The following is a 13827-nucleotide window of genomic DNA, read 5'->3' as shown; positions in this document are numbered from 1 at the left end:
CTGGCCTCTTTTTGTGGGATATGTACTTTGGTCCCCCTTTCAAAGACATGCATCGTGTTGAGTTGGTGCAGAAATGCTTGCTATATTGTTTCTCTTGACTCTGTGTGTGTGTGTGTGTGTGTGTGTGTGTGTGTAAAAACTGATTGATGGTTGAATCAAGAGGAGTTACCCATTCTGTGTTATAAGAAGAGTTAAGGAGAAACAACTTGGGTCCTTTTGGGTGGCATTCATACTTTCCCATAGATCCCTTTCCCTTTCCCTTAGATTTCTAGCAAGGTTGCTTTCATAATATCATTTATATACACTTTTTTCTTCTGACACTGCCAGCACCCTTATCACTTCACACGTGGAGTATTATAATCTTCCGTTCAAATTGATATTTGTAATATGTACTTCTGACCACATAACCCTTACTCAATAAACTCCAGTAGCTCTCTATACATCTAACATCAAATGTAATGTCCTACCAGAGCCCTCTATAACCTAGTCCCTTCCTACCTTTCCAGTCTTCTTATACTTTCACAAACTCTGCCATCCAGTAACAATGACTACTTCACACTGTTGTTCCTCACACTGCACAATCTATCTCCCAACTCTGAGTCTTTTCATTGGGTGTCTTCCATGACTGGAATGCCTTGCTTCACTCCATTGGTGACTGGGAAAGTGTGAGAGTACTGCCCATTATCCAGAATCCGTGCAGACCATTGTGAAACTGGAGTACTATACTGATGAAAATTTTGGTTCTCTTTGACACAAAGGACAGTGATTGTTTCCCTGCAAGAAGAACCAACTATAGAGATCTGTGCCAGAATACCTATTCTCCCTATTTCTATACCATGCTTCTAGTACTGTGGTTATCTTCTTAATCCCATTCGCACTAAACCTCATTCTCTGGGACCCTCGGCTTTTGTAAGTGAGCATTTGCCTTATTTTGCCTAGAAACCTGCTACCATGGCATTTCCTATTTTTCTTTCTTTTTGTTTTTTTTTGGCTAGACAGTGGGGTTAAGTGACTTGCCCACGGTATCACAGATAGTAAGTGTTATGTATTTGAGGCTAGATTTGAACTCAAGTCCTCCTGACTCTAAGGCCAGTACCACCTAGCTACCCCTCCATTTCCTATTTCTAAGCCATGCTGAGGCACATTTACCTCTTCTCTCCTCTTCCAATAGCCCTTTTAAATGGAACAATAATGACAAAGGGCTCTGCATGAGATCTCTACATAGAGGGAAGGACTTCCAGAGCAGGTTGTTGTGGATCAAACCTCTGTCGCATATATTTATGTGTGTGCCTCACTACTGTTACGGTCTAAGTTTAAGTTACTCCTCCCATGGATGCTGTGTGTATTTGTGGGAAGGGATGGAGGTTTTTAGGAGAACCCTTTCTATTAACTATATCTCTACCATGTTATCTGAGAGTAGTAGTAGCTGCCCTCCAGGGATCCAATCTGCCAATTCAAGCAGAAGTTGGGCAATGTTGCTATTTCTTCTTCTTCCTTTCCTCCTCTTCCTTCTTTGTCTCCTCTTTCTCCTTTTTTTCTTTTTCTCCTCCTCCTCTCTTCTCCTTTTCCTCCTCTTCTTCCCTGTCCTCCTTCACCTGCTCCATCTCCTTTCTTCACCACATGCTGTACTTCTGTCCATTTGGAGCACCACACCCTTACATTTGGGTGCTCTGTCTATAGGATTATAACTTTTGGTTGCTTGTGTTTTTATAAGATATTTTTGGGTTTAGGGGCTAGATTTCAAATTACTTAGTTAATATTTTTAAAAATCTGGGACAATATTTTTTGCCCTTGCCTTTTCCACTTACAACTTCTTGAAATATAGCTCTGAAAAAACAAGCTTTAAAAAAGCCCATTGTGTTTCAAGTGGAACTACTTAACTATGCTTTTAAACCCAAATCACTCTGGCTTTCATGGAATGGCCAATAATAGTTCCCAGCCCAAGCCTCTGTGGTTCCTTGTTTCGATTTTGATGGCTGAGAATGAATGTAAATAGCAATTGTTTTCTGTTATGGTCAGAAACTCTTAAGGTCTTCCCCTCCTAGACTGATATCTTTGGGATGACAAATTGGGCCATTTTTTGTCTCAATTCTTACTTAGACCTTAGTCATTGAATGGGTCACCTCAGACAAACTGAGACCTGGGAAAGAGCTTAATTTAGAAAGGCCAAGATCACTCACTGCATCCTGGGCCATCACCAGTCATCTAGACTTTTTTCTTGCCCCTGGACTTTAAGACTCTGGAGGAGAGACTGAGGCTGATGACTTTGGTAGCTCTGCCTCACTTAAACTGAATTCACACACACAAGTCAAGACATCACCATCCTGATGTCATTGGTTCTCTTCAAGAACGAACAACAAAAACACCTCTTAAGTGTGGTCTTCTCTCATTAGAATGTAAGCTGCTTGAGGAAAGGGACTATCTTGCTAGCTTGTGCTTATATCCAATGCTTAGATCACCTCACTATATAGTAAGTACTTATACCTTTCAATCCAATTTCTTTCATTTGCACTCATTTTGTAATATTTTTCTCCTGCTCTACAGATAGTGGATAATTGCTTAACTGTACTTTTTTTAATTAAAATTTTTTCCTTTTATGATATGAATGAATACAAACATTTGTTAAGTGATTACTCTTTGCTAAGCACTGTTCTAAGTGCTGGAGATACTAATACAAGCAAGCAAGACAGTTCCTACCTCATGGAACATAATTTTGAATGGAAGGGACGACACATACAGGGGACTGATAGGGGAGGGAGTTATGTTCTGCGAAGTCACAAAGATAGTGAATGAAACAATAGAACAGTCAATGTGCTCTTTCAAGATCTGATTCTTGTTCTCTGGTGGAAAACAGGGGGAGTGGAGAAGAATCAAAATGGCCTGTGGGAGGAGGAGGCTACATGGGTCCCAGAAGAACTGAGTCTAGTGGCTTAGTTTCTCCCAGGCATAGGGGGTTTAAGTGATTTGTTAGCAACAAGTACATTTTAAAAAAGAATGAAGAGCTGTACGTGGTGGGGGCAAAAATGATCCTAAGAGCACTCTCTGGAGCCTGGATACAATAGGGATTGGGCCCTCTTGTTACATTTCTGGAAGATGCTTTTATGTAATTAAGATGAAAAAGAGCATACAACAAAGTATAAAAGGTTAAGATGGTCAAGTTTAGCAACATCTTGGGTTGGTAGAAAGGGCAATGGATTTGAAGTCAGAAGACCTGGGTTTCAGTTCTATATGTTCTCATATGCTTATCAGCTGTGTGACTTTGGGCAAGTTATTCACTTCCTCTTTTCTTTTATTTCCTCATCTCTAAAATAAGGAAAATAATACTTGAACTCTCTATCTCACAAGATGGTAAGTGTGTTATAAACCACCAAAGCATTATATTTATGTGTTGTTATTAAATGGGCACAAAGATGTTCTTTCTTTTATTCTTTCAGAACCTATGATCATTTTCATGCTTACATTCCTTTAGGCTTCTGCTCTTTGAGTTTTTGTTACTCTGTGACCAACTTTTCTCTATTGATGTAGATATACTAAAATACTCTTTGAGGCTTGGTATCAGTGGAAGCTAGAAGAAGATGTAGTATAGACATGAGCAAAAATACAAAAAACCAAAACTCAGCTCTGTAAGTACTGGTCCCCTTCCTGTCAGGAGCATCTTTTAACTATTTACAGGGGCCAGAGTTATTTGCATATAACTTTATAGGGGTCAAGGGTAACTGGGAAAGGGACTGTGGCTTTTCAAATGGGCATAGGTAGAACCAGGTAATATATAAAGGAGAGGAGGCTAGAATGATTCAGGGGCCTCTCTAGAACAAAAAGGACAAGGAGACAGGGGAAATAGGGTGGGAAATGATGGTAAAAAGCTCAGGAAAGGACCTTAGAGGTCATCTAATCCAAACTCCTCAACATACAGTTGAGGAAACTTAGATCCAAAACCATAAGTGATTTGCCCAAGGTCACACTGTTAAGCAGTAGCATCAGTATTCAAACTCAGGAAGGAAGAGAATGGGGAAGAGAAGGGTGAAGAGATATTCTCTCCATCTCTCCTTTCCTTCCACATGAGGAAGATTGCAACTCCCTGGCCATCCTGAATAAGAGATACTTTTTACTTCTGTCGGTGATCTGAGTGATCCCCACAGTAAGGTTTGGACATTGGCCAGTATCGTTCAATTTGCATTCTGGTGGACCCCAAGCGTATATTTAAAAGGCTCTGATGCTTAAAACAACATGGGCAACTTTAATTTAGAAAATACCCAGCTATGGACTTAAGAGATGATAATTTCTGGTTTTATTTGTTTAGTGTCAATATTCATAGAAACTTCCTGTACTCCTCAGTTTCTTTTCTTCTCAATTTCCCAGCATCTCTGCCTTGACCCAAGTTCCTGCTGTCTTATCTCTCACTGACCTGGTTTAAAAAAACCCACTGATTAGACTTTGGTCATATTTGTAAAACCTGTTACACTTGACTGTTAGAATAAAAGACTCAGATATTCTCATTTGGAGACACAGGGGAGGCAGTGTGTGAAGTGGTTTGAATCCCAGTGCTACTGCTTAAACTGTTACCTTAGGCAAATTTCTTCTCTCTTTGGACATCAGTTTCCTCATTTGTACTTTGGGAAGTTTAGATTAGATGACCTCTAAGATCCTTTCTCGCTTTAAACTTATGATCCAGGGCCTTAAAACTCAGCAAGCACTTAGCTGTATAGGTGATGAGATAGTGACAGCATGAAATTATAGACTTAAATAATCTATGTACACATTCATTTTGTCATGCTTTCAGGAGGGAAACAATATAAAGCCATAAAACACTTATGCAATTCCTTTTACTAGGAATGTATTTTAAATGCAAATTATAACTGCAAGGTATTGAATTCATAGGTTTACAGATACAGCATTACTTCATAGTGATGAGAAACCTGATTTATTTATGTTCCAAACCATAGTGTTATGCTGGTCCACAGAACTAATATATTAAGTGATTGCCCAAGTGTTATATTATTATGCAACATATTTATCAGGGCTTGACCTCTGACAGACAGATTGAGTTCAATCTTGGGTGCCTTTCTTAAAATACTAACATTTATGACTCACTTTGCCACTATTCAAGGTTTTTCCTGGAATCTGGCTCATGTCTCTAAAAAAGCTTTCAGCTCCCCTATGCATAGACTACCAAGGATTAGACTCTAAGATCCCAATCTGTTATGGCTATTTTGAGGGATACTTGGAGATGACCAATAATGCTAAAAGCAACAAGCCTCTTACTTAGTCATAAAATTCACACAAGGGAAGGCCTTATGGTTTAACTTGAGACATCTAGGTACAAGAGAAAGGTGGAATTAAGGAAAGAGGGGGTAAAGGATACAGCTAGGATCATAGTCACCTGGAGAGAACAAGATAAAATTGGGTTTCCCAAGAGAGTGGCTTACACAGCATCCTGGATTTAGACATGATGATCTATGGATCTAATAAGAGGAGGAAGGTGAAAAAGTTGCCCGATTGACTTGACCTCATGTCATGCCAAGTTCTTCAAAATCACATTCTCAGTTCTTCAGTAGAGGACACAGGTAAGCCCCACACTAAAAGGTCCAGTAGTAGTGTGTGGATGAGTGTGTTTTGTAGAGCAAGTTGGGCTTTCAGTCAGTGCACCTAATTGGTTTCCCACTTCTGATGTCGTAGACAACAGAGGTAAATTACAGTGATTAGAATGAAGGCCCTTTGAGTTTGAGGGAATTAGCTGCTACCTAGACCTAGTTAGGCAAAACAAACATACTTCATTCTATACCTATGGTCCACCACATCTGCTGAGAGGATGAAGATATATTTCATCACAGATCCTCTGAAGTCCCACATGGTTAATGCCACTGATCAGGGTCCTGTTGTCTTTTGATATTGTTTTTTTTGCGATCATTGCCTCACAATCTTTTGAAGGGAATATAGGTTTAGAGAAGCTCTCATCAGAAAAATAGGCCTTTTCTCCTTGGCATAAAACAAAGGAAGATATTTCTAGGTCAGAATTCAAAATAAACTGCTCAAAATAGATTTAAAAAATATGAGATGCTAGTTCAGCAAAGCTGTACAATCTCTTCTCATGATAAATGGAACTTGGGGTACTTATTTTTTCTTGCTAGATGGTTGCCAATTTTTCTTCTTCATCTTCCATCTGTATGTGTTTTTCTCCTTAGGTTTCTTGAGTCTCTCTCTGGGGTTTCTCTTCCTTCTATTATTCTTGGTAGTACCATATTGAATCTCCTCAGGAGGCTTTCATGAAATATCATGTCAGATTAGGTTCTAAAGTTTTCTTTTATTTTTTCACAGACAGGAATTAATCCTTGGTTCCCCACTCCCCTCTAAAGTAAAAGAAAAAAAGCCACTATATTGTGCTAAATTGTGTCAGTTTTATATGCATAAATTGTGTCTGTTTCATCAATCACATAACTGACTCTATTTCAACAGTTTTATATACTCCTACTGAGAATAAACTAGGTTAACCTTTGACCTGAAAATGTCCTGGTTGTCTTATCTGTCTTTCTTTCAAAGTTACCATTTCTATGCTTACTTGGATTTCTTCCCTGTTTTATTATGGCCCCTATTGCCAGAGCTCTTGTCCTTTACCTTTATGCAAGGTGAAAGAAAAAGGAAACTTTGCTGAAAAATTACATTGCTAATACAAGTCTGGCAGCCATTGGAGAGGAGCAGAGTGTTCTCTACCACTGAGCAGGCAGATTAGCGGCTTGGATGAACAAAAACCTTCACACCCTGATCTAAGTCTCAAAGTCACTCAGGGCTCAAACTTATATAGAGTTTTAGACAATGAGCTGATGTGGCATTAGGAGACTATCCTGTCAAGACAGTGGGATTAGTCTAGATGACTTAAAGATAATTATTAGTTACCCAATAAGGAATAAGGGGCAGGTACCCAGGAAACTTGACTCTTTGAGGTAGCAAGGAGGTAGCTGGGGAGAAGGGTAGTGATAGCTTCAACTCTTCCTCCTTTTGTTTGGTCAACACAGATGGAGCCTTGGGCCTACGCAGCCTGTGGTCACCACTACACAAGTCTTTAATTCTAAAGCTGGCTGTTCTTTCCTTTACCCAGCATATTCTCAGCAAATAAGAAGTGTTTCCTCTGAGATTACTACCCATTTACACTATATCTATCTTGTATATACATATTTATTTGGGTGTTGTCTCCCCTATTAGAATGTGTGAGCTCCTTGACAGCAGGGACATGTTTTTGCCTCTGTTTTGTATCTTAGCCTTATATATTTTCAGTGTTTTGGTTGTTTTATTGTTTCTTGATGCCTCATGGAGTCTTTAATTTCCACTTGGCCAATTCTAATTTTTAAGGTGTTATCTTCTTCAGTGAGGTTTTGTACCTTTTTTTTAATAGTTGGCCAATTTTGACTTTTCAGGAGTTATTTTCTCCAGTATTTTTTGTGCCTTTTTTTTTTTACCAAGCTTTTATATTTCTTTCCACAATTTTCTTGCATGGCTCTCATTTCTCTTCCCAATTTTTCCTCTACCATTTATTTTTGGGCTAGGCAATGGGATTAAGTGACTTGCCCAGGGTCACACAACTCTACCACTTTTTAAAACCATATTTTTTCTCTTAAAAAAAAATAAAACTCTTTCTTTAGCTCTTCTAGGGTTTCTTGTTGGGCTTGTGTTCAATTTGCATTTTCTTTGAGGCTTTGCTTGTGGATGTTTTCAAGCCATTGTCTTCTTCTGAGTTTGTGTCTTGAGCTTCCTTGTTACCATGGAAGCTTTTTATAGTAAGGTTCTTTTGTTTGTTTATTTTTCCAGCCTATTTCTTGACTTTAACTTTATTGTTAGAGTTAGGCTCTGCTCACATCTGGGGGTAGAGGGGATAGCTGGCTTGAGCTTCTACAGCTTGATCTGGGAGTCTATAGGTTTTCAGTGCTTTCAAGATGGTGTGATCCAGGGAAAGGTCTGGTTCTAACCTAAGTAAGACTCCTTCAAAACTGCAACCTCTCCTCTCTGCTATGGAACTATGACCTAGAACTGGGCAATAGGTTACAGAGCTACCAGATGGCACCCAATCCTACAACTAGTACTAGAACAGGGGTCCCCTGGAATTTCTTTCTTTCAATCCCCTTACCATTCTTGTGCATTGGGTACTCTTAATGCCCCTGCTACTGGTACAGCTGCTGCACCTAAGGCCCATAGTTGGTACACTCTGCTCTGGTCAGCTCCCACCTCAGTGTCCACAGATCTCTTTCTGTCTTCCTAAACAGTTGTAGGCTGGAAAAATGACTCACTGTGACTTTTTGTTGACTTTTCCCCTCAGAATTTGATTTGGTATTTTCTATAGTCATTTTGTAGGAGAAGTTTTGGGGTAAGTTTGGCAGTTGTGACCCTTTGCTCCACTATCTTGACTCTGCCCCATCCCAGCCTTTAGCATAGTGCCTCACACGTAGTCAGTGTAGAGGGCCGACTCTAAAGAATCAGATCTGGGTTTAAGATCCAGGACAGAGCTTGACTTTTGCCCAGGCTTAACCCAGAAGGCTCAATCATTTAGGAAGCAGGCTCTCCAAATCTCCCCTGCAAGGGAGGCTCCCAAGACATTCCTTTCTCACTCTTTGAACCTTAGATTTACACACCACTCCTCTATGCAGGTGGCACCAAGGCACCTGGGAAAACCTTGGAGTTTACAACCCAATCTAGGGACCCTGATAACAAAGAAATATATGTTGTCACGTACTCAGCAGATGTTTTGGGGAGTATCTTATGGGGAGGATTCTTTGAAGTTAGGTTAGAAATTTTTCTATATATGCTGTACCCTCAGATGAATAACCTGAGGCAGTCTTTACTGATCCACCTGGCCCACGTCTTTCTTTATTTTGCACTTTCCCATTCGGTGCACTATTTGATTGCTGGTGACAAGTCAGCACTTAATAAATTCTTATTAATTGACTGAAAATAAGGGAGATGTATAGAAAGATGAATTCTAGACCTATGCTCCTGCATTTAAGCCTTGTCACTTCTCTGTCTTCTCAAATCGTTTCTTGCTGTTTGAAAGTGTGAGTTTCCCTAAGAGTCCCAGTAAAGGGAGAAGAACAGAAAGAGACAGACCATCATAAATGTTCTGCTAACCTGTTCTCTTTGAGCCATAATAATTATTCCTCCAAGGCTCATAGGGAAAATAATAATTCATGTAGATAAAGGGGCAATGTGTGGGAACAGGTTACAGAAATAATGTATATCCATAGAGTTGTATATTCAAAGAGATGCTTAGCAAAGTGCCTGGCACAGAGTAGATGCTTAATAAATATTAAGCACTAATTGATTGATTGACATAGTATATTGGAGTCAGAAAGATCTGGGCTCAAGTGGGACCTCTGACACATAGTAGTGCCACCATGGACAAGTCACTTAAACTCTCAATGGCTCAGTCAACTCTAAAGTTCAAACTTGTAGAGAAGGTGCTGAGCTGCATTGGTTGAGGGAGTTCTTCACTCTTTGTAAATTTTAAAGTACTATATAAATGTTAGATATGACTATTTAATCTTGATATTATTAATTTCTCTTAGTCTCCTTGGTCCCTTAGTACCTTTCTTTATAAGTTCTGTTGTCCTGAGAAACAGAATGTATCTTGGTCATGAATCTCAATGCTTAAAAAAAAAAACCTGCCTGAAAGATGCCCAGGAGGGACCAATTCTGAACCTTTCTTGAACTATTTCCCTGATAGAAAAAAAATGACTTGTGTATTTTCTGTCAAGAATCAGGGCATTAATGAATTCTTTTTGTCCCCCAAAGGCTACACAAATAACTAAGTTTGCTTTAGAATGTCAGGAACAGGATAATTTCCTTTTCTTGGAAAACCCTGAGAAAATCTGCAAGAAAAAAAGTCATCATCCTTACATACTTTCTTTTTTCTGCCCTCTCCTTTTTCTTTTTTAAGTTTTATTGATAACTTTTGTTTTTTGTAACAGTAATTTCTGGATATGCTCCTTCTTTATCTCCATTCTTACTTGTTTTTCATGAACTATGGCTTCACAGATCATGTAAATGCAAAAATAACCTTTTATTACTTATTTTACATAGATATCTATAGAATAGGTGTTTCTGAGACCAAAGTTTCCCTAAGGTTTTCTATTAGAACATTTTAAGCTATCAGTACTGCAAAGCAAAATTTATGAGAAATTTCTGTGAGGAAAAATTATTATTCAATTGATTGATTAACCTTCATGTAGGAAATAGCAGAAAGGAGAAGAAAAATACCACTAGAGCTATTTTGTTTCTGAGTATTCAGACAGCTGCTTCAAAGACTTAGAATCACCTAAAGATTGTTAGGATAGTGAAGTAATTTTCAAAAACTTATGTTTTTTATTTTTTGTTGATTTTCACATTCCTTTAGTTCCTGTCTGAGTAATATAGGTTCTCCTTCAGAGACTGAATCCCCTTTAGGTCCCTAGCTCCCTGCTCTTTCCTTACTAATTTTTTTAAGATGCCTCAATGAGACAGTAGGGCAGGAGCAGCTCCCAGTATTTATCTCTCTCTTTCCTCAGAATAATGAGATCACTTGACTACCATAATTTATCATATTTCTTAATACTGTAATTTTTTCGTATTTCATATTTTATAAAAGCATATTTCCTGTTGAAAATCAGAGAACAATGCAATTTATTACAAATTAAAATCACTATAGGATTATAGTAACAGAATAATTTGCCTTTGCAGCTGGATTACACAGTAGGTAGAGAGCTGGGTATGGAGTCAGGAAGACCTAAGTTCAAATCCGGCCTTAGACATTTACTAGCCATGTGAACCTGGGCAAATCACTTAATCTCTATTTGTTTCAGTTTCCTCAACTGTAAAATGGGGATAATAGTAGCACCTACATCCCAGGGCTGTTGGGAGAATCAAATAAGATAATATTTGCAAAGCATTCAGCACAGTGCTTGGCGTGTAGTAGGCACCTAATGCATGCTTGTTTTCTTCCTTTCTTCCTCTTCTCTTTGTGTAACTCAGACATTCATATACCCCAAATGAATCTATGATTGTGTTGATTTAGTTGTTCTTTCCAAGGATGCAGACCACAATCTATCCATGCCTGCCCATCCTGTGTGACTCTTGTCCATTTCCTCCCATGAGTTTACTGCAAAGGATCCAAGCTCTGTGTCGGTGGCCTTCGGAGATTCTTTGACATCATGAGGCTATAAGTGGAGCACTGGGATTAACTACCTATAATGTCTCCCTCCAGACGTGGCAAATATCTTCTTTTCCTATTTCTATCTTTACCTGATGGCATCTTGCCAAATAAATGAAAAAGCTTTCATTGAGCACTTATATGCTGGGCACTGTGCTAGATGCTAGGGAAACAAATATAAAAAGAGAATCTCTGTCCTCTTGGAACTTATGTTCTTAAAAAATAATATTTAAAAAAAAATTCTGAACTTGGCAAATACTTGAAAACACAAACATTTCCATATACAAAGAAGAGAAAAAGATATTGTACATGAGACCAAAAATTTCCATTCCATTCCATTTTTTCAATTAACATGCATTAAAAAAATTGATCTGTTCATCCCACTTTCTCCCCCATTGCACAGATCAAAAAACCCAAAAAACAAAGTCCTCACTACATAACTGTATAGTCCAGCAGAACAAATCCCCACAAATTAGCCATGTCTATCTGAAAATGTCTTTGAATGTTAAGTTCATCACCTCTCTGTCAGGTGAGTAGCATGTTTCATCTTCATTTTTTTTTTTGGACTTGAGATTTATCACTATTTTGATCAGAGCTCTAAAGTCTTTCAAAGTCCCCCCCCCAATGTTATTAGAGAGGGTTTCCCAAAAATCTTAGTGCAATTTTCTATTATTAAGAGTTGAAAACTGCACTAAGACTTTTGGGACACTCTATGTAAATTGTTCTCCAGTACTGTTCATTTGCTGTATCAGTTCATAGAGGTGTTTCCAGTTTCCTCTGAAACTGACTTTTTCATCATTTCTTATGTGTAGCCATTTCCCAGTAGAAGGCTGTCTTCTTAGTTTCAAATTTTTGACTACTGTGAAAAGATCTGCTATAAATATTTTTGTACATATAGGTCCTTTCCCTCTTTCTTTGACTTCTCTGGGGCATAGACTTCATGGTGGTATAGCTGGGTCAAAGGTTATTCACAGTTTGATAACTTTCTGGTCATAGTTCCAAATTGCTTTTCGGAGCACCCAGACCAACTCATTGCTTGACCAACAGTGTACTAATACACCTGTTTTCCTGCTGCATCCAGTTAAAACAATTATATAATGCATTTAGCATGTGATTTCCAGAGCTGTCCTGCTTTTCTGGTCCCCTCTGAGACTCCTTTTGTTCTTTGTCCTTTTTTAGATGTTTCGCTGGGCGTCTTATAATTTTTTTTTTTGCATCAGTTCATTATCCTTTCCTTCTCCTTAATTCCACCCTGACAAAAGAAACAAAAAAACCCCAAACCAAACTCAAAAAAAATAATTTCTCTCTTGTAACCAAAAAACATAGTCAAGCAAAAATAAAATCTACATACTGGCCAGGTCTGAAAAATCTATGTTTAATTCTTCAGGTTAGTCTATCCGTTACCTCTCTGTCAAGATGTGGGATTTATTTACTTAACATCATCAGGTTTGTTGGAGTTGGTCATTACCTTCATCAAAGTTCTTTAATCTTTCAGAGTTATCTTACATCATGATATGGGTGTGATTATATAAATTGAAATGAGAGACTTAAGAACTTTTCCCTGTTAAATTGGATTTTGTCAATCTCGGTATACCATTTTACAGCCTATTCTAGCTTTGGGCATATCTGGCAAGTTAATAATAAGTATGCCTTCTCTGGTCTTCATCAGTTATAGATAAAAGTGTTGAATAGAAGAGCATAAGGAGCAGAAAATGTGTTTTTATAGTATAATATTTAAAATCTCAAATCTCCTACTAATTCACTGCCAGAGTATGAGTAAGTTACTCAATTCCTTATAAGCCCCCATTTTTAATCTGTATACTGAGATTAAACAATGGTGCCATCCAAGTAAAAATGTTATTCTTCTAAGTTATATATATGTGTGTGTCTATATATATATATATATATATACATATATATATATATATAGACACACACATATATATAGACACACATATATACATATACACACACACACACACACACACATATATATGTATATAGACACACACATACATGCACCTACATATATGTATATTTTCAGAAATTTGGAAATCTGGTTTTGAAAACTCTTAGTATGTGGCCATTTCAATTCAATTCAACAAACATTTATTAAGCAATTACTATGTACAAAGCGCTGTGCTGTGTTGGTAATACAAAGAGAAAAATAAAATACCCCTGCCCTTAAGAAAGTTAAAATCTACTGGAGGTGGGGAGGATGCAACATGTACAAATATAAGTAAATGCAAAATATATGGAAAGAAATTTCAGGAATTAAAGAGTGCTAATAACTTGGCTAATCAGGAAAAGTCCCATGTTGAAGGTAGTACTTGAGCCATGTTTTGAAGTGAGCTAGAGATTTTATGAAGCAAAAGAGAGAGCACATTGTAGCATGAGAAACCAGTGGGGCAACCAGTAGGGATGGAATATAGAATATTATGTGTGGAGAAGTGGTTGGTAAACAATTTGAGTGAAATGAACAGTTTTGGAAGGATATTATTTTAGATAAGACTGCAAAAGAATGTGGGAAACAAATTTTGAAAAGTTTTACCTTTAAATGACAAGCTGAGGAGTTTGAAATTTAACTTAGCAGCAAAAGGAAATCACTGAAGATTTTTGAGTTTGGGGTGATATGGTCAAATCTATGCTTTAGGAATATC

At 37.9% G+C, this 13827-nt stretch overlaps 1 long non-coding RNA gene across 10 annotated transcripts in view; it reads left to right on the top strand.

The window, feature by feature from the left end:
- Positions 1 to 13827, top strand: part of LOC110193675 (uncharacterized) — a 95408-nt gene that overhangs the window by 26824 nt on the left and 54757 nt on the right. The gene's annotated exons all lie outside the window — the stretch shown is intronic.

The sequence above is a fragment of the Phascolarctos cinereus genome, unplaced genomic scaffold (genome assembly GCF_003287225.1).
Source record: "Phascolarctos cinereus isolate Bilbo 61053 unplaced genomic scaffold, phaCin_HiC Scaffold_3;HRSCAF=262, whole genome shotgun sequence".
Taxonomy (NCBI): domain Eukaryota; kingdom Metazoa; phylum Chordata; class Mammalia; order Diprotodontia; family Phascolarctidae; genus Phascolarctos; species Phascolarctos cinereus.
This window is presented reverse-complemented; position numbering and strand designations above follow the sequence as displayed.